This window comes from Ammospiza nelsoni, chromosome 9, assembly GCF_027579445.1.
Source record: "Ammospiza nelsoni isolate bAmmNel1 chromosome 9, bAmmNel1.pri, whole genome shotgun sequence".
NCBI classification, from domain to species: Eukaryota; Metazoa; Chordata; class Aves; order Passeriformes; family Passerellidae; genus Ammospiza; species Ammospiza nelsoni.
Genome location: NC_080641.1, coordinates 13605478 through 13632267, shown reverse-complemented (window position 1 = coordinate 13632267; position 26790 = coordinate 13605478). Strand labels below are relative to the sequence as shown.

The window sequence follows — 26790 nt, the reverse complement described above, 5'->3', positions numbered from 1 at the left end:
GACAAAACAGAAAAATAGACAAAGTTCAGTTCTCTAAAATAAATAAGTCAATAAACAAAAATCACTGTCCATCCACATACAGCATATGGATTTTAGTTGCCTCAATTGAAATGGCAAGGCAATAAAATAAGGTTATTCCACTGTACACTACTGAAGCCAATTGAATTATTATCAGAAAATCTTCCTTTCAAATCATGTTAATAAAGGATAGTTGTAGCATCGGTTTTGCATAATATTTTATGTATGAGCTCATAAAGTACAACAATAAAATTCTTAATCAGATAAGACATTTCTGGTGTTTGAAGGAAAATACTGCCATAAAAGCATATCCCAATGTGAAATCAGCAATCCACCCCTGAAACCATTGCCATCCTCACTGTGTCAACTCATCAATAGTTATAATGCTGTTGGGAATAAAACATTTCCAGTACTGCTAATATCACCACTTCAGCAGCTCATTGAGAGGCAAAAAAAGCCTTATTGTTTTATCACTGCTTGAATAAGTTCTTCACATCTGAGAATTTATTACTTTAATTACAAAGAGTCTTCCACGTTATTCCAGGAGTATTGAAAAACTATTTCTCTACAAATGTGCAGAGATCCTTTAATATTTATGGGTATATCACAACTAAAATTAAGAATTTTTGATGGTATAAGTTTGAAGAGTCCAGATTATCAGACTCATTTTTCAGTTTCTTGCAATTCAACTGCTGTCACTGGCCTGATTCCAGAAAGTCCCTCAAACAAGGAGTCCAATTTAAAAGGTTGCCTTCTGGAAAGTAAAAAGGTAATTATTGAAAAGAATGAGGGTGCCTCATTTCTTACAGGGCCTCCTTTTTAGATAGCAAAGAGGCAAGCTGTTTCTTATTTTCAGGCAAAAATACATCAGTGAAAGCAATACTCCTGCAAAGATGTATCTGACATAATGAAAAAGGTGTAGGAATAAACCCTGTACTTACCAAAACAAAACCCAAACTGCCACCTACACTAAATATACTATTAAAAACAAAAGAGGCAGGGAAAGCAACAGAACTAGAGGTGTCAAGCAAAACAAAAGGCAGCGAGAAAATACAATCACTACTCTGTTTCAAAGGTCTAAGCATTGTCACATCACTGATTATCCATATTCCCATTAATCCATAAGTTAATAGGAAGCCTGGCAGAGGGAATTGCAAGAGCAACAACTGATAGGATTCACTGAAGTACCTGTTAAAAGTCACTAAAAGAAGGGCAATGTAACTAAAATATCAATGTGCTTTTTAAAGGAGAGAAAATAGAAATAAGTCTGGACCCTTGGAAAGTGCCTGGGAAATGGAAGCAGCTTGTCCTTGATTGCTCTCTGGAAAGAGGAGCCCTTGAGCTGCAGATGCTGCAGCCACACAGCACAGCAGTGTGGGCCTTCCCTTAAACCCTTGGGAAGGAGATGAAGAACTTTTAACTCTGTGCCTCCAAGTTCCATCTGATTTCTAAGCCATATCATATACAATTAAAAATATCTAATGGACTGAGTTTAAAAGAGAAAAATAGCAGTTTGGAAATACTGAGAGTGACATATCCTAAGGAAGTAATTAAACCTCAACATTATTTATCATATCTTGAATCATTTTCTCCATTGTTGGGTTCCTTATGGAATAACTCAATTCTAGTTCCTCACAGTATTTCACAGACTGGCATCTTCCCACACTGAGAATACTGTTCCAAATTGTTTTACTAGCAAAAGTTAGCAAGAGATTTTGCATTTGCATGTGTCTGGAACTTCTTGCATGACTGATGACACACTGAAGAGCTTTATTTTTGCAAAGTTACTCTCTGTAATATTGTGTAAATATCACTTCCAGTGATTTTTGCTCATTCGTGAGTATGACAGTGAACACTGGTCCCCTGGGATAACCAAAGATGAGTGTGGGGCCCATGGAAAGCAGACGAAAACAATTCAGTAACTGGATACTTCATTAAGTTCCTTACCACTTGAAGAGAAAGTATTCTGTCACAACAGACCCAAACAGCTGAACAACTAGTGAATTGTAAAATAATATGCAACCAGATTTCTTTTTCAAGCAAGAGCTGAATTTCAGAATAGGTTTTGAAGCACAACATTCTGTAAAATCAGCTCAACCAAGTGTTGCTGGGCTGCTCATTCAAATTATTATAATGAAGCTCAGCAGTTTACCTGGGTCTCTGTAGTAAACTCAAGAATCTGACATAAATAAATAAAACCTGATATGCAGCTGATGAACCCTTTTTTCCCCAAGAGCCTTAAGTTTCCAAAATCCATTGAGACTTTTAAAACCCCAAGATCTGTCCCAGCCTAACTATCCAAGGGAGTGAGTCATTTGACAAAACATCTCTCTGATTCATAAGCTGCTTGCATAATTTAAAAGCTGCTACTGCTTATCCAGCCCACACCACTGCTGGTGAAACTAATACGTGTAATGGCTGTGTTGGTACACTCCAGAGGAACACATGAGGGGATTATTTTCTCCTGTCTTTATAGCATAATTGATGAAGATCTGTGCATGTATACAGAGAGAGATCAAAACTATCTCACCATATGGTGATTTTAGCATAAGGTACCTTATCAGTGCCTTAGCAAGTCAAAAATGAAGAAAAAAATCTAAACCACTTGATATTAGAATACTGGCATGCATATTATCAGTCTTTTCCTTCTTGGACACCTCCAAAGAATTAATAATCAAGAGATGTTTATTTTGGTAAACTGTAGGATCTGAAAAATTCATTTCTCCTTTCAAGATTAAAAATGCTTGTACTAAACAGAGTGTTACCGTCTACTACTTACTCCTTATGAAAATTATCAGGAATAAAATTCTCAATGACTAGTCATTATCTGGATTCATATTACAAGACAATCTTAGATAGTATTAATTGGTTTTCAATTTTTAAAAGGGTTGAAAATAATAAATTCATTTTCAAAAGAGGAAGTCCTAAAATAAGGAGATTAAAAAATAAGGAAACCAGTGACTAAACCCCCAGAAATCTAGCACAGGGATATAACACTCTAATACCACATCAATTTCTTGGCTGTATAACTAGATTACCAACTAAATTGTAAATGTTTACTCTGCTGTTACCACAAAGCATTTTTCCCTCCAGTCTGAGCTCAGTGGGATAATCAGTGCCCAGAGCAGTGTGTAGGTTTTCCAATCTGTGGCAGCCTCAGTCTCCTGCGGCTCCCTGTCCCCACAGTGGAACAGAACTCCTTGAAGGCAAATTCTCTTCACCTCACAGCCTCCAGCAGGTAATTCAGAGTAACCTCAGACCCTCCATGCCTGGCTGAGGTGGGCTGGGAGGCTGCAACCTCTTAGATATCAACTGCATGTTTAAATACAGAAACAGGAACTGTTTTCTTGCAACCCCAAAATGCCCAAAAAACCACCTAGGAGAGAGAACATGGGCAAGAAACAAGGAGAATTTCATCTCTGGTACCTGCTTTAAATTACTGCTCCCAAGAACAAGATAAAATGGAACTGCAAGTGTCCAGTAAATGAAACAGTGAAGAATCGTTTTGGTTTAGCACAGTTCAGAAAGCATCTTGGGCTTAGAATTATGATTTTCTTTCTGTAGGTAAATCTTTCCTGGGTGCTTTGTATTTAAGCCTGTTAAATCTTTATAATTTTTAATAGATAATAAACATTTAGCCATTTAAGAGTATTAACATTCCCCATCACTGGAAAATAGTCTCTTTGGTAGTGTATTCTATCACAAGATCTGCGTGTATTCTCTCTGTAATCTTCTGTGTTTGTTACACAACTTCTTTTCTGTTAGCTTTACTCCTTCCTTTCGTACACTGTCAGTATAATAAAAAGTTGAAGAGAATCATGGACTTGGAAAAGCCATCAATGACTTAGGAAGGCCAGGAACTGCCTTACTTCACAAGAGTCAGCACATTTTAATTTCAAGAGAATGAAACAGGCAAAATTACATCTTTCTAGGCAAAGTATGGCATCCTTCATTTCAAATTAAACCCCAAATGATGCAACTTACACAGCAGTGATCTCTCATTTGTCTGTCCTGTGATTTTACTCTCATGACCCAAACACTGTCAATAGGTGCCTGCACCTCAGACACCTCTGTGTTCTGATTGCCTTCCTCAGCTCTGTTCTGTCACCCAGCCCCAAGAGCAGGGAGCCCAGCAGCTGCTGAAACTGGGTAATTACTGCTGCACATTGTGGTCATCCCTCAGCACCTGTGGGAGACTTTGTTACACCAAACACAACTCCATTTTGTATTTGTCTAGAGAGTTACTTCAAGTCAGCGAGAGATTTATGGAGAAAAAGACCTTTCCTCTTCTTTTGTCACCCCTCAGCAGTTTACTCAGAGAGATGATGACCTGTTTGGGTTCTGATCTGCCACCAGGTTATATGAGAGAGGGAAATCTGTGACTGCTGAGCTGTTGGGTGAAAAGTTCCAGCTCAGGCAGAGCACCCAGCCCTCCTGAGCAAACAGATCTACAGATCCTGCAAGGTGTTTCACTCTGGTCTGCAGGTGTATTTGGCCTTCTCAAGGGATTGCGGAGAAACAGAAGAGTCTTTTCAAACAAATCAGAGCCTTCTATCTCCCAGTGGGTCTGAAGGTATTCCCCATTTTAAAAGTCAGCAAGTTTTTGCTGAAAATTCCTTGAGTCCTCAGGCAGGGATTAAACTAATGGTAGATGGAGAAATATTGTCTTACAGCTACCACACATCAGAGAGCATCACCATGGCCCCAAGAAGGACTTTTGCCTAAAGCTGTCCCCAGATTCACAGTCCATATCTTCAACAAAAAATTAATTTTGGAATGATGGACCTTGAAGAAATGGATACATGAAAGATAATAACTATAGCTCACCATTTCATACTTTTGTTTTACATGAAAGAAGCTGCAATTGCAGTCAAAGAATTAATAACATGGAAAGAAGAATTATTTTCTATTCCTGAAATCCAGTTTAGGTAGGCTAAACTTGTACCTGTCCATAGCATGCAGTATCATACTTAATGAGCTTTTACAATAAAATATTTTCACAGTCTGAAACATGAAAAAACCATTTTAAAAATAATTTTTCTTGTTTGTTGAAAAAAAATCATGTGAGATATTAAGCCCTGCATCTAAGTAGCAAATCAGATGAAATTTCAGGTTTACATATTTGATTGATATAAACTTCAAAACTTTAAGTAGCATTACTCCTTGCTTTATTCAAGACAACCGAGCTTCAGTTTTTTCCCCCTCATGCAAAATCAATTCACATGGTACATGTGAAATATTTCCAATGCCTTTATTCTTACTAATATACAAAACAATTCCATTAATGGAATCACCATGGGCTATGTAGCTATTAAGTTGTATAAATTAACCTGGTGATATTAATGAAACTTCAGGAAAATCTTAGAGGATCTGGGAGATTTGAGAGATCCCCAAAGATCTCCCAAATACATTTCCCCATTAAAAAATGGCAACTTATAAAAAAATTTGCCAGATAAAAATATTTTTTATATACATGTGAATGTATGTGTTATCCAGGTGAAGGTGTGGGGTTCCACATCTCATTTGCAGGGAACCAGAGAATGGTTTGGGTTGGAAGGGACCTTAAAGCTCATCCAGCTCCAAACACCTGCCATGGGCAGGGACACCTTCCACTATCTCAGGGTGCTCCAATCCCCATCCAAGCTAGCCTTGGACTCTTCAGGGATCCAGGGGCAGCCACAGCTGCTCTGGGCACCCTGTGCCAGGGCCTCACCACCCTCACAGGTAAAATTTATTTATAACATCTGCTCTAAACCTCCCTTTTGTCAGTGGAAAGTCCTTCTGCTTCAAGCCTTTGACAGAACACCCTTTTCAGCTCTCATGCAGCTCGTTTCAGTACTGGAAGGGGTTTCAATTCTCACCTTTTTTTCTCCAGGTTGAACAACCCCAATTTCTAAAAAATTTTCGGGGGAGGTTTCCATGCAGTACAAACTGTCTTTTCAAGCTCTCTATACAAAACCTCATGTAGCAGAAAGAAGGGATTTCCTTGCTCTTGCTGCAGGGGAGAAGTGCAATGAGGCTAAAATCAAAGTTAGGACAGGTGAAAGACACAGAGTCACAAACGCTCTCCTGTGTTTGCCACAGGGTAGGAGTTGTGACAGATGTGAAAAGCACAAATCTTTGAAGGTGATCACTGTGTGTGGATGTGGGTTGTGTTGGATTTTTTAAACAAAACTTAAAGGCAAAGCTTTTGTCAAATTGTGCTTATGTCAAGCATTGCCTAATCTGAAACTTTCATACTATTTTCTTTAAAGTAATCATTTTCATTTCAATTTCTACTTGAACGAGATTCATCCAAATTTGGAAAGGCAAATCAGCTTTTGCCAGGTGACAAGAACATCAACAAGTTTAAAAATCAAAGAGAAAACTTTTATTGCCTACCTTTCTCTCTTTGGAAGTTATGAATATGCTGAGGAGCAGCACATGAAAGAGAAGCAAATTAAAAATATGCTAATATATTGTATTTCTTTTATGATATGGCAGGAAGCGTGCAGCTTGGATAAATCAAACCACACAACATAATTAAAACCCAAATGTAACATTCAAATGATGACTAATAGAAAATGATAAGGAGGTCATAAATGGTAAGTATAAAACACAGTAATTAGTACATCAGAAACTGCAAGGGAGCTGAGTATCTAAAAAGTAAATGTCTGTTCCCCCTCTTCAGTGAGAAGACACTCAAAATAATCAACATAAGCTTATATATGTTGAGAAATAGCTTCTGTTCCTTTAATTGCTAATTATATAGTTAAACCTAAAAGCTTGAGCAAATTATTAATAATCTACCATAAGCAAGCTAAAAATTTCTTTCTTAGTTGGTGAGCTGCTGTGAGGAGCTGCATTTAAGGCATGTGTTTAGATTTCTTCTGTATCCAGCCCCTCACACATCTTGAATTGTGTTCAGCCATGGAGATTTGAGGAGAATCTCCCCAAAGTCACAAAGCAGTTTGGATTTATCTGGTTTATTCTCATGAAGGGTTTCCAAATGAGTTCATGGATGAGGTTCTGGTTATGGTTTTATCAGCAACAAAACACTTCAGGGTAAAGGGGAGTATTCTCAAAGAAAGTGAGAACTTTGGTTAATATTCTTAGAATACTGACAAACTCTTATTATATACATGTCACTATTTTAAAGTGCAGAAACAAATTATTATCAAATTGATTCATGTAAGTAGTTATTCTACAACTGCTTGCAGAACACCAAAACAGAAGTGAAAGTAAGAATCTGTAAAGCATTAAAGCACTTGGATGCCAAAGTGCTTAGTGATTAGAAGCCAAAACAAACCAAAATTTTTCTAAAGGACAAAAAAGAACCTGAAATAATAATTAGACACTCCAAAATCTGAGCATATATAAAACATCACAGAAAGAAACTGAACTAGAAAAAGAGCCCTAAAACTCTATAAAGAGAAACATTAATTAAATTAATGCTTTCATTAATTAAAACAAAAATCTGCTGAAGTTCTAAAACCCCTGATCTTTCTACACTGTTATAAATGCAGCCCACCCCCATCTCATAAGTTGTATTTATGCATAATGCACAGATACACACAGAGCTGTTGTGGAATTGTTTCTGGAAGCCAGCAGCTCTGCATTTCAGGCTGCAGTCCCACCAGAGCTGATACCAACACTCAGAATTTGTGAGTGCAAGTGAGTCCTGCTCACCTGTGCCCCAGCATTTTCTTACCACCATTCAAAAACCAAGCACTGAAAAATCACCATACAGAAATACATGGTACAGGGGACTGGAGGAATCAGCAAAGAACATATGAGAACATTAGGAGAGATCCCAAATTAATCCTGATCAAGTCTACTTAAAATGGACTATTTGAGGCCTTTAATATGATCATGTTCCTAGTTTAAATCTTCAATGCTTCTTTTTCTGGGATAATTCCTGCAATTATTTGAGGACCAGCACACAGATAGAGCCAAATGTCTTGTTGAACAATGACTCTGTAGTAAATCACAAATGTTATCAGCATCCTAAGCGCTCTTCCTGGTTTAAATCTTTCTGGCAATCCTTTTGGAAGCAGGATATACACTCACCTAAATCCATTTAACTCTGCTAAAAACATTCTTTATTCTCCTGGGGTAAAACCTGTGAGGTGATCATAAATACACAGGAGTTTTCTAACTCTGGGGTTTTATTTCATGGATATATCAGCTTTATCCAAAAAGCAGGAGAGATAATGAAAATCCTGACAAAGTACACAGCTAAATTGGATTAATGTCATGGACTAGTGCAGTAAGAAATTATGCAATCAAAAAAACAAATGTCTCCTTGATACTGCCTTGACACTCTTTCAAGACAAAGGGCTCTTGCACTTAAACTACAATTTTAAGAGCTGTCAAGGACACTGAGCTATAAAATTGTTACCAAAAAGGAACAGTACAACCATGCCCATCATTAACACCAAAATCTTGACCTTTCTCAAGAATATCAGAGAAGGTTCTCATTCTCCTGATGGCCAATGTGCTGACAGTTATCAGCAGAAATTTCTTGTTCAAAACCATGCACTGCTCTTCCTGCCCCCCAGAAATAAACACAAGGCTAAAGCAGCTCTACAAAGGGAACACCTGACAGTTTTGGTCAGGACAGCAGGACTTAACCTGCCTTAAATGTTTCCATTGAATCAGGTTCCCTTTTTGTTTCTCTCAGCAGCTTGCTTGGGCAGCTGTGCTTGCTCAAACCCTAGAAGACAAAGTTCTGTTTCCTAACCTGACCCTGCACAGAGCAGCTGGGCAGCCATAAGGCACAGGAGCCTCAACTGGTACCAATTAATTGCCACATGTGCTCAAGTTAATGCAAAACATTCGGCTACTGGTTCATCTGAAATTAAATTCCCCTTGAAATATCACCTGCCAACAAAAGGAGAACCTTCCCAACTCTCCAAGGCCTCATTATTGTACATCAAAATATTCTGGGTTTGGAAGAACTAATCACACAAATGAAAAGGCATTATTAAACAAAGTTCCTTTCAATACAAAAAATGAACTATTCATTTCTAATATAGTAACATGAAAGTCATTCAGACTTTTTTGGTTGGGATAAAGCAGTAAAAACCAGGAATGTGAGAGCTGGCATTCATGTTAGCTGCCAGCCAGTTCTCTGGTTTGAATTGCTCTATGAACTCTGTGTCTGATCACAGAGAAATGCTTCAGTCCTAAAGCCCAAGTCATCTCCTTTGGACACCTGAGAACGACAGCAAACAACCTGGAATGTTAAAAATCCAGTGCGATCTCATTAACATTAATGTCTGAGCCTGCATCCAGAACATGCATTCAATTCTGATTTCCAGTCTGGGAAAAATATCAAGGGTCACCCTTGCTGAATCTGAGGGCATCTCATCTTTAGCAATGAGAAGCAAGGTAAGCCCCCCATGAGTAACACAGGGCAGGCAGGAAATTAAACTGACTTTCACACAGGTTACACCTTGGGCATTGGACCAAATTCACTGTGAAATCAAGTAATTATGAATGAAAACTAACAGCCTTAAACTCTCTTGGTAATTATCACTGAGGGAAGGAAAGGTGAGGGAACAAATACCTCACCCCACAAAAGGTTTTACTAGACACTAACTTAGTGAGGATCACTTCAAAATAACACTGAGTGCTCTGGGTGTGCGCCCCTCATGGAGATCTCACAGAATCCTGCACCATATCTGGCTATTTCTGTTCCTTAAAGACAATATAATTAAATCAGGATCGACTGCCTGCCCACCATGGTTGATTCATTTCTAATTAACCCTGCCGCAACAATGAAGCATACACAAAGAAAAAATAAAATAAGAAATATGCAACAAGTTAGCTTAAAAGAGCAAGTTCAGGGTCTTAACATGGATAATGAGAAATGCTCCCACTTCTTAAATTTAAAGTTACTTCTGTCAAAGTTTATATTACTGTTAACATGATGCTTATGGACATTCACACAACTAGCCAAGCAACACTAGAAATCTGTTAAGTTTGAAATGATGCTATTTCTATTAAAAATCCAAAAACCTTGAATATGGATTTTGTCAGTTGAAACAACTTTCTTCTACAGTTTGTGCATGCAATTTCTTGTTTAGATTCCTGAGAATCAGAAACACAGAAAATCTTGGCAAAACAGTGTTTTCAGTGTTGGTTTTTTGAGCACGGTGCTGGCAGCACCAAGGTCATGGATTCCATCTCTGTATGGGCCATTCACCTAAGAGCTGGACTTGGGGGTCCCTTCCAGCTCAGAATATTCTGTGATTCTCTGAAAATGTCTAATATTGAAACAACCACAGAAAAATCTATCCTTTGAGTTTACCAGAATTATAAAATTTCAATTCCGCTTGAATTAAAAACAACAACAGTAATAAAAATAATCCCATGAACTTTAGACACAGGACACAAGCCCCCAATTTATAAACTACAAAATATCTCAGTTCTACGTGAGAGAATTAGAACATGTGATTTTCTTCAAAAGTACTATTTTATTTGTTCTCCCTGCTACTGAAAGATATATTCACCTGAAGGGTAATGCTGAGAAGACAAAGATAAAATGCAGAATTAACATGGCAGGTTACAAATCACAAAACCTACTTTTGTGGAAAATCATGCGAGAAATTGCAAAATTTCAAGAGGAAGTTAAGTCAGAAAGAAGTTTTCACCACCAGCATGTTTAGCACAAAGTTTGTCTTAAAATGGGGGTAAGTCCACGATGTCCATTTAAGAGAAAAAAATACTGAAGCATTATTTAGTTTTGAGACATTCTGCTGAGAATCAGAAAGTGTAGAATCACCTAAAATCAAGTTCAAAAGATCTTTAGATTCCTACCAGACAAATCAGTGAAATTGGCCCAATTTATAAAATGTGAACAAAGTTACTTTTGATTGATGGTAGAAGGATTTCTTCTAGAAATGAACTTTCAGACCAAATCAAAGTATCTCTTTAAAGAATAATTCTGCTTTCAATTCTTGTTTGGTATTGGTATCTGCTATTCTAACAAAAACCCCCCAGAATGATAACACCAGATCATCTCCATTTGCTCACAGCATGGTCATAACTCCAGTAAGACCAACAAAAATGCCAAATGACAATATAAAATTCTCTCCTTCAGCTCACACTACACATTTCTTAGAGATTATCTGTTCTTTTTCTACAACTGACTGACATATCAAGTTGGTTTCCTTGTTTTTACACAAATAATCTGTTGCTGGAAAACAAATATCAGCATCACGTTGTGTTTACATTTCAGATATATATATATATATGCAGACATAGAGATATATATATATATGCATTAAAGCCCACAGGAGAAGTTGGATGCAAGCTTTCTGCCATCCTTCACTTTTGCTGCACAAAACTTCATCTTAAAATATTGCAATTCCTTCAGAATGTGGGAGGGATTTCCAAGGCCTCTCTGTCACCTTCCTGTTCCGAGCCTTGCTGCAAAGCACAGCCCAACAGGCAATAGATTTTGATGGGCCTTTGGAGGTACCAGGGCACTGCTAAAATAACACAACTCGACAGGCAGGGAGGGCTGAGGGAGCTGCAGAACGTGGCTTCACAGCAGATGAAGATCCTTCTTCAATGAAGGAACTGCAAAGCTAACAGAGGCAAGGAAAATGTTATTAGGAGACAGATTTCTTCAAACAGGTACTTGATTTCACAGCAGTTGGTCTCAGAGGTGCTGAATAAAACTACACTTGAAATAAAATAATCCCTAAAGATCCATACTGAACTGCAGACAGAATGGCTTGAAAGAATGGAAATTGTAGCTCTGTAAAATTTGTTTCTCATACACAGAGTGAGCATTCCTGGAGCTTAAATCTTTATTATCTCGACAGGATGCGTGACAAAGGGAGGTATTTGTTAAGCCACTGCCATTATAAAACTGCAGCTCAGATTTATACTTTTGACTAACCACCAGTAAGAAAAAAGCAGGATTGAAGCTGCCCTTTCCTCACTTTGTTCTAAAACTTTCATACTAGGTTTTGACACTTTTAGGTCTCAGTCTTCCAGCATTTCAGTCTAAGCACAATAAAATTTTGTAATAGTGAGCTCTGAAGTTCTGATATCCCTCAAGGGGAAAAAACCACCCTCATTTTAGAAGCAGTTTAAAATTAGCAGATTGGAAGCATTACTATGAAATCTAGACACTCTTCATTTTGAAGAGATATTTATGTGATCTCTGAAGACTCTTTGCAGAGAGAAGCCTTTCAGTTGTGCTGCTGAATTTTTTTCTCCAGCATACACATTTATCCAAAATGAAAAGTTTTGATGCGTCTTGAAGCAGTTATTTGCTGCGTCAGCTTCATACTCATTGCAAATTCTCTGCAGCAATATAAAAAAATAATAGCCCAACTAATGTATTAGATTTGTGTTTATTAACACAAAGAAGAAGCCACAAGTTTTAAGTGGTTCTGACCTATTCTGTGACCATCACTTGATAACTGCATTAGTCTATAAAAAATGGAAATAAAGATGAGATCTATGAGTTGTAGAGGGAACTTAAGTTTTCTCTACAAATCAGTCAATCCTAGGTGGTTTTTCAGAAACTGCATCAGTAAGTAACATGATTAGGGGCGCACAGTAACACTGACAGGAACCACTCTGCAAATACATTCTGGTGTCCCTGACAGGGTTTCACAGGGGAAGAGCAGCTTTGCCAACTGCAGCCACTTCAGTGATGTCCTTTCCTGGCAGCTTTCTATTTATTTTATCCTTCAGGGGTATGACTTAAGCATCAACAGACTGGCATTCCTGTTAATCATATTCAGTCTCAAAAGCTTCTTTTCTTTTTTTTTTTTTTTCTTTTCTGAGAATGATTACAATCAATACATATTCTGCCTGGCAAGTACACTTACATAGCAGTGGCAGAATCTCCACTGCCACCTACACTGCCTTGCAGGATCTTTGCTTAAAAGATCTCATACTCTTTGCAAGGTGTATGTGACATTTCTGAATTACATACACAGACATTTTTTTTAGATTATCATTTGTTAGTTCCTCCTCACACACCCCCTTCCTCCACAGAGAGAGAAATCATCAAGGAGACATCTGACGAAGAGCACAGGAAGCGACTGCCAAAATGTTTCAGTGTGGATCTAACTGACAGTTCAGAAAGAGGAAAATCCTTTATACATTCCTCATGTAGGAAAACTAGTGCATGCATATTAGAGTGCCCCAGTTTCTTTGCAGAGGAAGCTGTCTTCAGCCACCTTTTCTTTTTTCCATATGAGATGCTACTTTTCTCACTAACACAGAATCCAAAATTCAAACAAGATTTTAAAAGGATTTTGTTTAGGAACTGAATGTAAGATTACTATGTTCATCTGATACTACAAAATTATACACTCCTTTTTCACTCCAACCTCTGTTTCCATAACATAGGGAGCATAAACCACAGGCACATAAATGAAATCTAACCCACATCTGATCTGGTTTAATGATCTGTTGATTGCCAATTACATTCCTCAATGCTGTTAAATTAGCAGGACCAAAAAACGATCGAGGGATAAACCATTCATACATCTTTAAAATCTCAGTCTGTTTTTTCAGTCTGTTCAAAAGCTTTGCAGGCTGTCAGTGAAGAGACAGACACAGAGACAGCATCTACCTCAAGGAAAAAGCGGGGGAAGCAAAACAATGCAAGAAGGCAAAAACAAAGAACTGAAATTTAGAATCCTCTGCATCACAACAAAAGGTAATAACTAAACAGAGGAAAAAAAAATACACTTCGCAGTACATGCATTTGATGTGATCTCTAAAAGGGTTTTGGTTTGCTGGTTTTGCACCTTAGATACAGACACCTACAAAAAGGAAAACAATCTCAAGGAGCTCGAAAGGCAAGCTGAGTTGTAAGGGAGTGAGGCAGGAGCCAGGGTCACAACAAGCAGGAGGGCTGTGTGCTGAGCACAAAGGGGTGACCCTGCAGGAGCCCAGCAAGGCAGGGCAGGGATGGGCACCAGGTCCTGCCCCTGCCCAGACTACCAGGCACAGCTGGGGCTCAGTCTCTTCTCCCAGGCACAGCTGGGGCTCAGTCTCTTCTCCCAGGCACAGCTGGGGCTCAGTCTCTTCTCCCTGGCAAGCAGCAACAGGACAAGAGTACACAGCCTCGAGCTGCACCAGGGGAAGTTTAGGCTGGACATCAGGAAAAAATTCTTTACAGAAAGAGTGGGTGGGCATTGGAATGGGGAGCCCAGGGAGGCGGGGTACTCACCATGCCTGGAAGTGTTTTGAAAAAGACTGGATGTGGCACTCAGTGCCATGGTTTGGTTGATAAGGTGGTTGTGGGTTGTAGATTGGACTTGCTGATCTCCAAGGTCTTTTCTAGCCTAGTTGATTCTGTAATTTTATGGGTAAAGAGTTGGAGGCATGAGGGACAGAACAAATTGCCATTTTTATTATCACCTTCAGTGCAGTTCTTCACCAAGTCTCTTGACTCTTTTGCTGCTTCTCCCTCTCCTTTCCTGTTAAATTCCTCCCCTGCCTCATGCTGTCCCCCTTCCCTGCCCGTCTACTGACACCATTACAGTGGGGTAGGGTACCACAGGCAATAACACCATTCCAAGCTCCCTGCTGTAAATCTGGAGCTGAGAAAGGTTCATATTCAAAGTACAACTCAAAAAGTAAAGCTGCAATTCCATCATATGTTCAGAAAACTCCTTATGAATTTAATTGCTCTAAAATGAACTTCACAGATCTGGAAGATTCTAATAGGCAGAGAACAAAGTTCATGACCTGTTTTAAATAAGATTTCCTGGTTATCAGAGTACAAAGACAAGGTCAAGTCTACTGTATCCAAAACTTTGCTCCTCAAGGACTGCACAGTAAATAAAAAGAAACATAAAGCCAATTTCATTTCTGCCCTGAATATTTACAGAAAGAAATTCCATTTACAAAGTAAATTTTCTAGAAAACATGAGACACCAAACTCAAAGTAAAACCTGTCTGTAACTACAACAGTGCTAACAAGATGCTCTAACACAGATTAATATTCAGCTTGGTAAAACTGCAAAGATTTGATTCACACAAAAAGCAAATGAAAATTGTTTGCAAAAATTCCACTACAGTATTTGGGGGAAGCAAAGAATGAACAGTGCCTAGTGCCTATCTCTCTCTAGTATTTAGCTTTTAGTACTTTTCCATCTATTCTGAAAGGCAGCAAGCACTTGGGAGAACGATGTATTGATGAAATACACAAAATCAGATACTTGTGCATTTGACTGCCTGATGGAAGAGGAAAATGATTAAGAAAAATCTCAAGAGGACAGGGTCACAGATGTGAAGGAGCAATCCTGATAGTTTCAGAGAAGTAGCTTTGGCACTTAAAATATCTCTTTAGAACAAGGAGCACAGATTTTAAAACTAATTATGATGAAGATAAAACATTTTGATGATCAAGTAAGAATGTCATATGGTTGATACATTGCAATTCAGTTCATATATAATTAGAGCAAAGTGAATAAAAAAGACTTTCATTTATTTTCTTCTAAAGTTGCTGTCTATCAACTTTTTTGATGTAGATAAGTAAAGACACCTATTCAACAAGAAACATATAAAATATCTTTCTGAATTTTTTTTTTCCAAAGTGTTCTTTTATCATTTCAGCCTAACAAGACAAAAGAGCTGGGCAAGAGCTGGGCTGACTTTGATTGTGTATTTCAAAGCCATCAGCACTTAGAGAATTCTAAACAAATGTTTCTTTCAGCTCCACGCTGGTTGGGGGTCAGCCCCCTCTCAGCTCCAAAAGCTTTAAGTTATCCTCAAGTTTTCTTTCCATCATTTATAAGTATATTACTTATGAACAAACAACAGACCACTGGAAAAACAGCTATCACGTTTTATCACAGGTTGCCACAAATCCAAATGGTCACATTTCCTAAGGGAGGACTCTCATGCTTGCTCTGGTATGCAATGAAACCACTTAAGTGACATCAAATCACCTCAGAAGACTTGCATGTGTGTGTGAAGGTGATGTTCAGGAAAGGGAGTGGGGTGGATGACACCAGCTGGGCTCTCAGAATCACAGAATCATTGAGGTTGGAAAGGACCCTGAAGACAAACCAGTCTGAACACAATCTCGACACCAGCTGGGCTCTCAGAATCACAGAATCATTGAGGTTGGAAAGGACCCTGAAGACAAACCAGTCTGAACACAATCTCAACACCAAAGCTGAGTTCCTGCTGCAGCTGATTAGTGAAGGGAGAATATCAGCCTGAGGACCAGTGCCAGTGAATATCAGCCTAAGGAGCACTGCCAGTGAGCACAGCTGGGCACTGCCACACTGGCTGGGATGCACAGAGCAGCCCCCAGCACAACTGTAACAAAACCCTGATTTCCATTCAGTGATTTACTTTCCATTCAGTAGAAGACACAAAAGCATTCCTGGCAGTTGTAATTTTCAAAACAGGAGACCACTGATGACCTTCAGTCATCAGAAACTGAAGGATAAAAATTGGATTTAGTAGAATGAAGTTTGGGACACGTGTGAAAAATCATATGGTATTTTAAAAATGTCACTGAGGATGCATTTTCTTTTAATATTACTGTCCCACCAAGCCATTGTGCAACCCTGAGTGGCTCATGTGGCAAATATTCCCTGTGTAAACACTGGGTCTTCTGTGCCTGTCTATTCTCACCAAAACAATAATCTCTCTAATTACAACTATGTAGATTAGGAATTCTGCATGTGAGTAGCAGCATTAGCCTAAAGGAGGATTTCAGATGGATTATTTTTCTTAAGACTAGCAATTGTCTAGCAATGCTTTGTTCTCTCTGCTTCGACAATATAATCAAATGCTGTTTGTACAACATGCAAGAAAACATCACGGGAAAAACATTGCTATTTGGCCTGAAAAGGAAGCAAAATTTTTCCTCTAGAAAATTTCTTTCACTGTTTTTTTTTTTTAAGAATCTTTGTGAATGGATAAGCCTGTCACTATTTCAATGTGTGAGACATTATTTCAGTCTCACTAAAATGCACAAGAATTACCACCATAACTGCAGTGATTTTTGAATTGTCTCTTGGGTTCAGTTTTGGGGTGGTGTTGTGGAGGGGTTTTCTGGGGTCTCATGTGTGGCACCCCCAATAACCATTTCCAGAGACAGTTCTCAGCTACTCTGCAGCAGTCAGACTTCCAGCCACAAGTGACAATCAGTTGTGTGAAAAGCAGAAGTACACAAACCAGACAAATGACTTTGAGGACTCTGGGACTGACCCTGATTCTCTCTATAACTTGGTAAAGTTTCATGGAATGTGATCCCATAATGTCCCATTTCCAGAGTCAGGCAATAACAGCAAGGCACTATATACCATAATCCAGGCTTTTCAGGTACTGAGCAGCTGCATTTTTATCAGCATCAATAACACTGGCTGTAAATGTTTCTAGCCTAATCCAAGTTTTGACAATTCATGATAAAAATACTTATTTTATTTTTTGGTGCCAGAAACTAAACCACTGAAATGGTCTGGTTAATTTAAACAATCATTTCCTGTGGAAAAAAGGAGGTTTCTCAGAGGACTAGACCTGAATTTCTCAGGCATCTCAGGGGCTTTCCTGCCAGCTCCCTTTGGGCTCAAGCAAGGCCATCAACTGCTCAACAGTACAGCAGTTCTACAAGCTGGATAGGTAAGAGGTTTTTTGGGTTGCTCAGTTTTATAAACCAAGATTACACCAAAACTTTTGTTCCACACTGCTAGGATAAGAAAAGTCACACGGATCACACAGACTACCCATAAATGGTGGCAGAAAAACAACCACAAAAACGTGAGGAACGACGTGGGGGTGGCGAGCCCATGGAGGTGGGCTGTGGGTGCTGCTGGAATCAGGGGCTCCCACTGCCCCAGACTGCCCTGGAACGGGGCATTGGCAGCAGGAACAAGGGAATTCTGCTGAGTCTCAGGTCCTGACTAAAGACATTCACAGTCAGGCAGTGGCAGAACACAGAAATCTCCCTGGAAAGAAGGCGCAGATATTTTTGGATTTGTTCAGTTAGAATCACAGAACTTGCAATCAAGCAAGAGAATCCAAATCACATATTTCAAACTGTTAAAAATGCCCAAACTTCTCCATCTCTAGTCTTGCTCTAAGATGAACAGTAAGGAAATAACCTGATTTTATGAACACTCTGTTGACATCAGTATTGCTTTGGTAATTTCTGACTCATTTTTTCACATATACAACAAACCTTATTGTTCTAAAAGCAAAGAAACCCTCAGGTTACTTGGGCTTATTACCCCACAGACTTTCACATTGACTGTGTGACTAATAGTAACAGTCCTTTCTCTAAAAGCACCCCAATAAAAAAGCCAAACCCCAAACAACAAAAATAATTTCCCTAAATATATTATTTTCCATTTCTATATCCCTACTGCACACTTTCTTTTGTATTCTACTTTGATATTTCACCTGTGCTCTGAAACATTCTGATATACTGCATATTTACACATCATTTTTTTAAAGGTGTGACAGTGTGATATTTTCAAGTGAAAGGAGCTATACTCATCTTTTATTAGAGAAAAAATTTGGTATCCAATGAAACAGACACAAGTAACTCAAAACCATGAAAAACACTCTGTAGGTGTCATTCAGGAGCACTTCCTTCCACCTGTTTCAAATCAAAACCATCTCAAATCTATCTGAATCTCCTTATTCATACCTGGGTCTGGAAATTATTAACATCAAACTAATAGAGCCATCTGTGAACTGCTCTAAATTGCAGACCAGAACAGGTTCCAGTACCTCAGGGAAGTGTTAACAGCCCAAAGTCATCCAGACATCAGGCTTGTCTCCACTTCAACTTGACAGCAGCTAAGAGTCCCCCTGCCATCAAAGGCATATTCCCAAACCGATGCAAAAACCATGCTTATTATTATACTTACAGTTCCCTGGACATATATGTATATATCATACCAATTACTCTCACAGGTGGTACATTTATTATCCCTTTGGACAGAGGCCACAGAGGTCCTGAATAAACATGATTTCCTCTTAGTCACAGTTAAAGGACATAATGAGTTGTGCTGTAAATTCAGTTGTATTTGAAACAGTCAAATGGCTGAAAACACAGTACATGGGTGTATTCTTCTTCCTTTTATACCAATGTCCATCAAAATATTTTTTAATAACTGATTTTTTCCTAGATCAACTTTTTAATCCATCACTACAAAGAAAATTCTTTCCTCTTCTTGCAATGCCTTGTGTTGTTCATAGGATCAGCTGTTAGAACACACACACCATGCCTGTCCCCTGGGCAAAACAAAGACTGCTCCAACAACAAGCAGAGACAGGCTGCAGGGGTCACTCCTGCTGAAGGGAGTCACAACTGCATTTTCATCTGCAAGACTTCATTCCTGCCATGATGACAAGCTTTTATAAACCTGAACTCTATATCTTGCCCTCTCTACTTTGTATAGTTCGTACAGTCATTTGTCATGAGCTAACCTAAAATTCATGTTGTGTATGGACTCAAACAGCAAAGAAACCAAATGGCATACTTAGTACAGGAGAAAGGGTTTTCATACATTGTTAAAAGATGTAAAACTAGATTCTTTTTTTTTTTTTTTTTGCCAAGAAAACTGAGACACTCTTCTGTTGTACAGCTACAGATTCTGTTAGAAAGTGACCTAAGACAACCCAGGTAACAGCAATATCTAACTCATTTACCAATTCTGCATCTGTCTCCCTTCACCAGCCACTCACTCTGCTGGCTATTGTGGAAGTGAGGCACAACTGCACAGCTCAGTGTTGATCTCCATAAGACCTTGACAGAAATTACTCTTCTCAGCTCCCATTTTCCCTCCTGGCAATTAGTAAAACTGATTTTAGCATCTACCGAAGACCTGCTGAAATTAACTAAGAGACTTTGATGGGCTCTGAATCAGATCTGGCCTATGAGAGAGAGAGAGAGAGATACATGAAAGCTCCCTCCCCTTTAAACATTAGAAAAGCTCAAAACAGCAGATGACATGAAAACCTCATTTCCCTTTGAAGTCAGTCTGATTCATCAACCCTGGTGGGAAGACACTCACAAAATTTTAATTTCTTATGCCTTTAAACTTATTCCCTTGTTCTACCCAAAAGTCCATTTGACCTATACAAAACAGAAGGTAATGAAATCAAGATTTCATATCTCAAAAGTTTGAAGGGCTCAGCTAATTATTCTTGTTTACTGAGTACAGAATTCTGTCACTACATAGAGAGAAGATTATATACTTTTAAAAATAGAGTACTAGAGAAATTGTAACAAAATCTTACCATCTTTTAAGAATACTCTGTGTAATTACTTCTTGAAGTGTCTTTCAAATAGAAAAAAAAATATCATCTGTGAAAATGACTGATTAATGCAATAGTCAGAAGACATAATTTATCCTTTTCCTGTCCATCTGTTGGCCTTGTGTTCCTATCTCACAAGGTCTCTGTGAGCAGCTAGTCCATAAAGATAAAACCTGGGCCACACATGGAGATTATTTACCATAAAAAATAGCCTTCAGGAGCATATGTTGACCATGTACCAGAAGCACCCTTAGTTACAGGACAGAAGCACAATTCTACCCTTCCATTCACAATAAACCCTTGCTGTTGGAATGCCATTTTCATCCAAGCTATTTTGTAAACAAACGAGACATCAGGGAATAAGTGGTGCTTAAGCAGACCAGACAAAAGGTTCTGTTTGAAACTTAGTGTTGTTTACTTTCACTCTTCTCTTCAAGAGAACATTTGAGCACCTTTTAAAAATAAGGGTCAAATAGGAAGTAATGGTTGGCTCTGCCAAAAACTTCCCTCAGCTGCTGCTTCGAAATAAAAGACAATTAGAGAGCACTAAATTTAACTCTTGAACCATACTGAGATATCTGAAAATTTGTTTGATAGAGCAAACTAAACCCTGTACGGCTGCATTGCTGGTAAACCTGCAGAAACTTGTGGGAATTCAGCACAACATTCCTGATGTGCAGAGTCACCGAGACAACCCTTGGGGGGCTCGGAGGTCCTGGAACACTGCCAGAAGTGTTTGGTGGTTAGACTTTGATCCTGCACAGGATGTAACAGCTGTATGAGGATGGGAGGATCGCACGGGGATAAATGGTGAAGGGATAGGTTAATTATAGTGTGAAACACAGGTTTTAGAATCTCGGTACAGGGGGGTTCTGAGAGGACAAGATGGAGGAATTAGGGCGTGTCCTGTCCTTCTTCTTGTCATCCATCTTTTGTGGTGGTGGTGGCGGCACTTTGAGATTGGTTCTTACTGAATGTGCACTTGTCAATAAGGGTGAAAGGTATTGGGAGGAAAAGGTAAATATCTTATACGTAGTTTTTGGTATAAAGATAAGTGACCGCCCCGAGGGCAGGCAGCGTGCTCACGGCTGGCTTGCTGTGTGGACCTCTGTCGGGCCGGGGGAAAATATTGTAGATAAGAATTAATAAACAACACTGAAGAACTGAAAAACCTGGAGACTCCTTTCGTCCTTTGGAGCGCAGGCTGCCCCAAGGCCATCCCGAGCCTTCCAGGCCATTGGAACAGCCGAGGAACGGGACAGAAACTGAGGGGCTGCCCTCAGGGGAAGGGATCCCTTCCCCAGGTAAGACAAGCTGTTCCCTCAATTCCTCACCACCAGCCCACAGCTCCTGCCCTGAAAACTTCAGTGGCTCTGCTGAACTCCTCAGCTCACTTCATTTCTCCTTGATTTCACTGTATTAGGGAACAAAAACTGTCACTGGACACCAAAACAAACAGCCTCAGTCCATCTTCCTTACATTCTCCCTACAAGTATCCATTTACATTGATAAGAAGATCACTCCCCTCTTTTCTTACTACAGAATCAATTAGATTCTAATCAATCAGATTAGATTACCAGCACCATGCAGTATCATTTCCTTTAGATTAAACAAATGCAACAGATGCACAAAGTGCTGAACAACCAGCTGAAGTTTCATGCTTTTACACTGAAGTGATCCTTTCTTTTTGCCAAATTCTTATCAAGAAATTAAAGAATTCTATCTCTTTTTTTTGTACTGAACAGCTACTAAGCAAAGTCAACTCTACTTAATACATAGCAAGTCAACTCTACTTAATACATAGCACAAGTATTTGAAAATATCCAGTCAGGATGTTCCTAATATAAATGATAAAAACTGTTTACAATAGAAAACATCATGTAAAGCTCAACTGGTTGATGCAAACTTAAAGCCATTATGACTACTTGTTGCACAAAATGGGAAATTGTATTTATCAGCCAGAATATTTAATAGAAAGCCATATAATACAGAGAAATAAAACTTGACCCTACTCTAAAACTTTCAAAATACTTGACATAGTCATGAATAATGCCCTCAGATTTGAAACAGATTTACCATTGCATCTGCAAGAACATCATAAGATCACCCCAGAGGACAAAAAAACTGTTTGCAGAGCTTCAATGTTAAAACAGAGATTTCCAAAGACACCTGTTTAGCAAATGGCTCCTCCTCAGAAATGTGTATATAATTGTTAGATGTTATTTCAATATCTACATGTTCAAAGGCTTAACCTGAACAGGTAATAATGTAAAATTTTAATTAAATACCTCTTTAGCTCCATTTGGGACAATAATTGGTGTTGCAGGGACAATGATTTTGGCTACCTGGAGTTCTGCCTCTGGTCAGGCTGCCAGTGTCTCATTCTTGTGGTCACCAGTGCCAGCTTCCTGGTCAAGTACTTCACCCTCTTCACCAAAGAAGGATCTTCCTCCCTGATCAGCTTCATTTATGGTTCTTTCAAGAAGATGATCAAGCAGATCATTATCCCATCAATTCCCAGTTCAAGGTGGGCTATATCATGAAATACTCTGGTACCTGTAAACCATTAGATGCAGGTAAGGGAGTGTTCATTACCTCTGCAGTTTGTAGGCAGGAGGTGGCCTTTGCTCTCCTTCTCCCCTGTGCTGCAGCCCAGATAACAGGTAGGTTATTCCTTCTTTATGGGCTGCCTTCAGATGTCCTCTCTCAGTCTCAGGTGCTGCAGCAGAACTCTCATTAGGGGTAGAAATGAGCCAAGGCACAGACTTTCATTTACCAACATGAAAAGGGTCCCAGGTTATGCTCCTTTACACCTTAGCCATCCTGACTCTGGCTGCAGCAAGCTCCTGCTGTTGGCTTCTCTGGGAGACTCTGACTGCTGGTTATTCCTGCTGGAATATCACTGCAAGTATTTCCCTGCTGCCTCTGAGCACAGGCTTTTACCTGCCTCAGCAGTGACTGCAGGCTCCAACAGCAGCTCTAGCTCCATCACACCCAGATTGACCTCAGGGCAGATCTTCCAACTCTCTTCCTTGATTCATTCTTTTATGGGTCTCTCTGGATCATTCCTTCTTCCTCAGGGCTCCTCTACCTCTTCAAGGTCTTCTTCTAGGTCCTCTTCCTCAGGGCTCTCCCTGAGCAGCCAGCCCACCCCTTTTATCACACCTTTATCAGTCACAGCTGTGACCCATTAAGGGCAAGGCTGTTCCTCTTTGGTAATTAGTACAGCTGTGACTTCTCAGGGGTGAGGTCACTTGCAATCCCTTCTTCTACACCCACAAATTGGAGCTCTCTGCTTCTGCTCCTGGCTGAGGTAACACCCTCCCACCCCATGATCTCAGATACAATAAGGGAAATCTGTACATTATCCTCCAGCAGCTCTCCTAGACTTCTAAAGGACAGCAAATCTAGGCAAGAACAGTAAAAAACCACCTTTGTTCATAGCCTCAACCAGGTAATATGGACTGCAGAAATTGCATTGCTTTAACAGGATATTGCTAAATATTCCATCTGTTGTTCCCCTGCAAACTATCCCCAATGTCAATGGCTCAACAAACCTCACAACTGGACTGAGACTCCCTTTTGTAGTGCTCTGCATGTTGGATGGAATCATCACCTACCACCATCCTCAGTTTTTACAGTCAGTGATATAAAACCAGCAAGTCCTAAATCTGAATCCCTGCTGCAATGAACAGGATGAAATTCCTCCAAAGATCACTGGGATGAATATTGAAGCAAAACCCTTTTAAATGCAGTAATAGCAGTAAGCACTTTGACCTAGTTTTCAAAAGTATAAAAGCTAGAAATGGAAGATAGAGTCCTGATCTCTTGGAATCCTTTGGAAATCTGAGTCTTTCCTCTATAAAGCAGCCAACACATGAAGCAGTTTCTATTCATCCCAAAGGCACAGCACTCAAACATTTAATTTCTCTTGAATAATATCCCCCTTGAAATCATTTATTTGAAAGCACTCTTCCATACAGCTTGTGCTGAGTTTTTCTCTTTTTGATAAGAGGAGAAATTTTTAATATAGGGTGATTTATCAGGTACTGGATCTTTCAACATGATATAAACTGGTGTGAAGGTTTTTCCAAATCAAATTACTTCCTACATTTAATACAACACTGTTACCATAACTACAGGATCAAGTGGATGTTGCTAATGAAGACAAAGAGATGGAGATTTTAGATTAAACATGCTCAGCTTCTGCTGCTCATGGCACCAGTGCAGCTGCTATGAGCAGACAGAGCCTGAGTGCTGCAGGGAACCTCAGCAGGGCACGTCTGGTGTCACCTAAGTCAGAAACAGCAGCAAGGGTCAGCACCATCACAACAGACAGAATGGGAATTTTCAGTGGCATTGGCATATTCAGCCCTGATTGTAAGAGATTTCCCAAAGCACTCCTCTCACAAACACTCTGACTATGCACTTAGTGCATGATAACCAGATTAAATCTGCCTGTTTCACTTTAATTTAGCTGCTGCTATCCAAACTCATGAAGCATGGGAATCCATACAAGATAATATCCCCCTCACTTTTGTAACTGCAATGAAATCTTTGTCTTTAAGCCACAAAAACAATAAGGATCAATTCACTTTCTTTGCTTCCCAGAATTGGTCTCTTTTTCAGCTCATTAAAGCCAGCCCTACTTTCTGCAAAAAAGAGCAGGTGTTCTCATGAAACTTAAAGTGAGAAATTAAAAAAGGAAACTAGACTAAGTGCTAAGTTTTAATACACCATAATTATTACAGTTCTTCACTGGGAACAAAAGGGGTGAAAAATAAAATCATATCTGGTTTGCAACGAGTTTACCAGATTAATTTTCTCCACACATCCTTCACAAACACCAAGTTCCTTCTGTATTTCACTCCTTCAGCTGTACTTCCAACTATCTAACACTGTACTTAAAATGTTAATCCTCATTAAGAAGCAATTGAGGGATGGTAAGATTTCTGTAAGGTACACTGCTGTAAACATCAGCCAGCTCAAATATAGGATTGGCCAATGCCATAAGTGCATTCACATAAAAACAGGCACAGAAATAGCCCAGGATTGAGGGTTCCTGCAACTCAACATGCCTTGAAGAGAAGTTCATACAGGTGCCTGCAGAAATGTTGTTTCATTTCTCAGGAGAAATATTATAGCAGGAGGTTTATGTCAAAAAATTATCAACTAAATCAATCATGCTTGTAACAACTGACCAAAAGAGCCAATTACATTTTTCCCCACATGCTGTATCATTGTACCTTCATAAACAGGATGTCCACTGCATGATTCTAAGTAACACCACACAATTCAAAGAAATCTTTCACTGAGGTTTGAGATGGGCTGAACTCTTCCCACCTCATTCATGACGCATATAATGGTCAGCACCACCTTTTGTTTCAATTATTCTGTGTCTCCAGTACTTCACCAAACTGAGGTTGTGTTCCACTCTCCCCTGGTTTCAGGGATCTCATCTGCATCACTTAAAATAATAATCCACAACTATCTTACAGAACAATAATAATTGATAAATTAGATGCTTCTTTATAAGTACAGTAAAAACTCTAATAGTATTCTCCCCATCAAAAGTATTTTGATATTTGCACTCATTATATAATGGAAAAACAGAGCACTATTATGAAAAAATCAAGACCTTACCAGATCTTTTACTCTAGTGCTTCAGTTTGAAGATTATAATCTCAGCTCTCACAAATTTTTCATTGATTATATAGATGAAGTGTTTTAATTCAATTTTGCTCTATTATTTGTATGCATTAGGAAAAGTAATTAAACCAGAAAAATAGATGGCAATAAATGAAAGAAAAGGCCCATGATTTTCAGCTGAACACAGATACTAACCAAAGATGTAATTTTATCTAAGCAATATCTCTGGAAATTAAAACTTTAATGAAAGCAATAACTGAAGCATAAGCAAAACAACATGAAATCCCCACTATAATTTTTCATTATATTAAAGGCTTAAAACTGTTTTCCTTTCTTAATTCTGCAGTGCACTCAAAGGAAGTTATTAGTTTTTAATATTATTATTCAGTTGTACATAGTTGGAGAAAAATCTACACATATAATGTCACTGGGGAGTAATGCAAGCAACAAACTGTAAAAAGTTAAAAAATGATCATTACAGAATGTGCAAGGTATTTTAATAACTGGAATGAGGCTTTTTGTTATGAATGAGATGCATCAAAAGCAATGCTGCTGATTCCCACAATTAGAGCTTTAAGATTAATTTCACAACTGCTAGGAAGTCTCTTTGCAATTTTTCAAATTAAAAACTCTTCATTTTTGTAATGAACAGTAGGACTTATCTATGACTGCAGTTTTTCAAAGACTAATATCAAGACATTCAAGAATCAGTTCTGACAGATGTACCCCTCTAATAAATTGGTTATAAAAGAAGAAACAGGAATGCACATTACAATTAACCTTTTTACTTCCCCTCAATAAAATCCATCATTTCAATTTGTGAAAACATTAGGCTGAGTCCCAAAACATGAGTTAGAAAATTTTGCAAGGTAA

At 38.8% G+C, this 26790-nt stretch overlaps 1 long non-coding RNA gene across 1 annotated transcript in view; it reads right to left on the bottom strand.

Moving 5' to 3' along the window:
* Nucleotides 1-22772, bottom strand: part of LOC132077208 (uncharacterized) — a 67425-nt gene extending 44653 nt beyond the window's left edge. Inside the window, exon 1 of the long non-coding RNA XR_009419015.1 lies at nucleotides 22557-22772. This is a non-coding gene — a long non-coding RNA (uncharacterized LOC132077208). The remainder of the gene's footprint in view (nucleotides 1-22556) is intronic.
* Between the last annotated feature and the right edge of the window lie 4018 nt (nucleotides 22773-26790).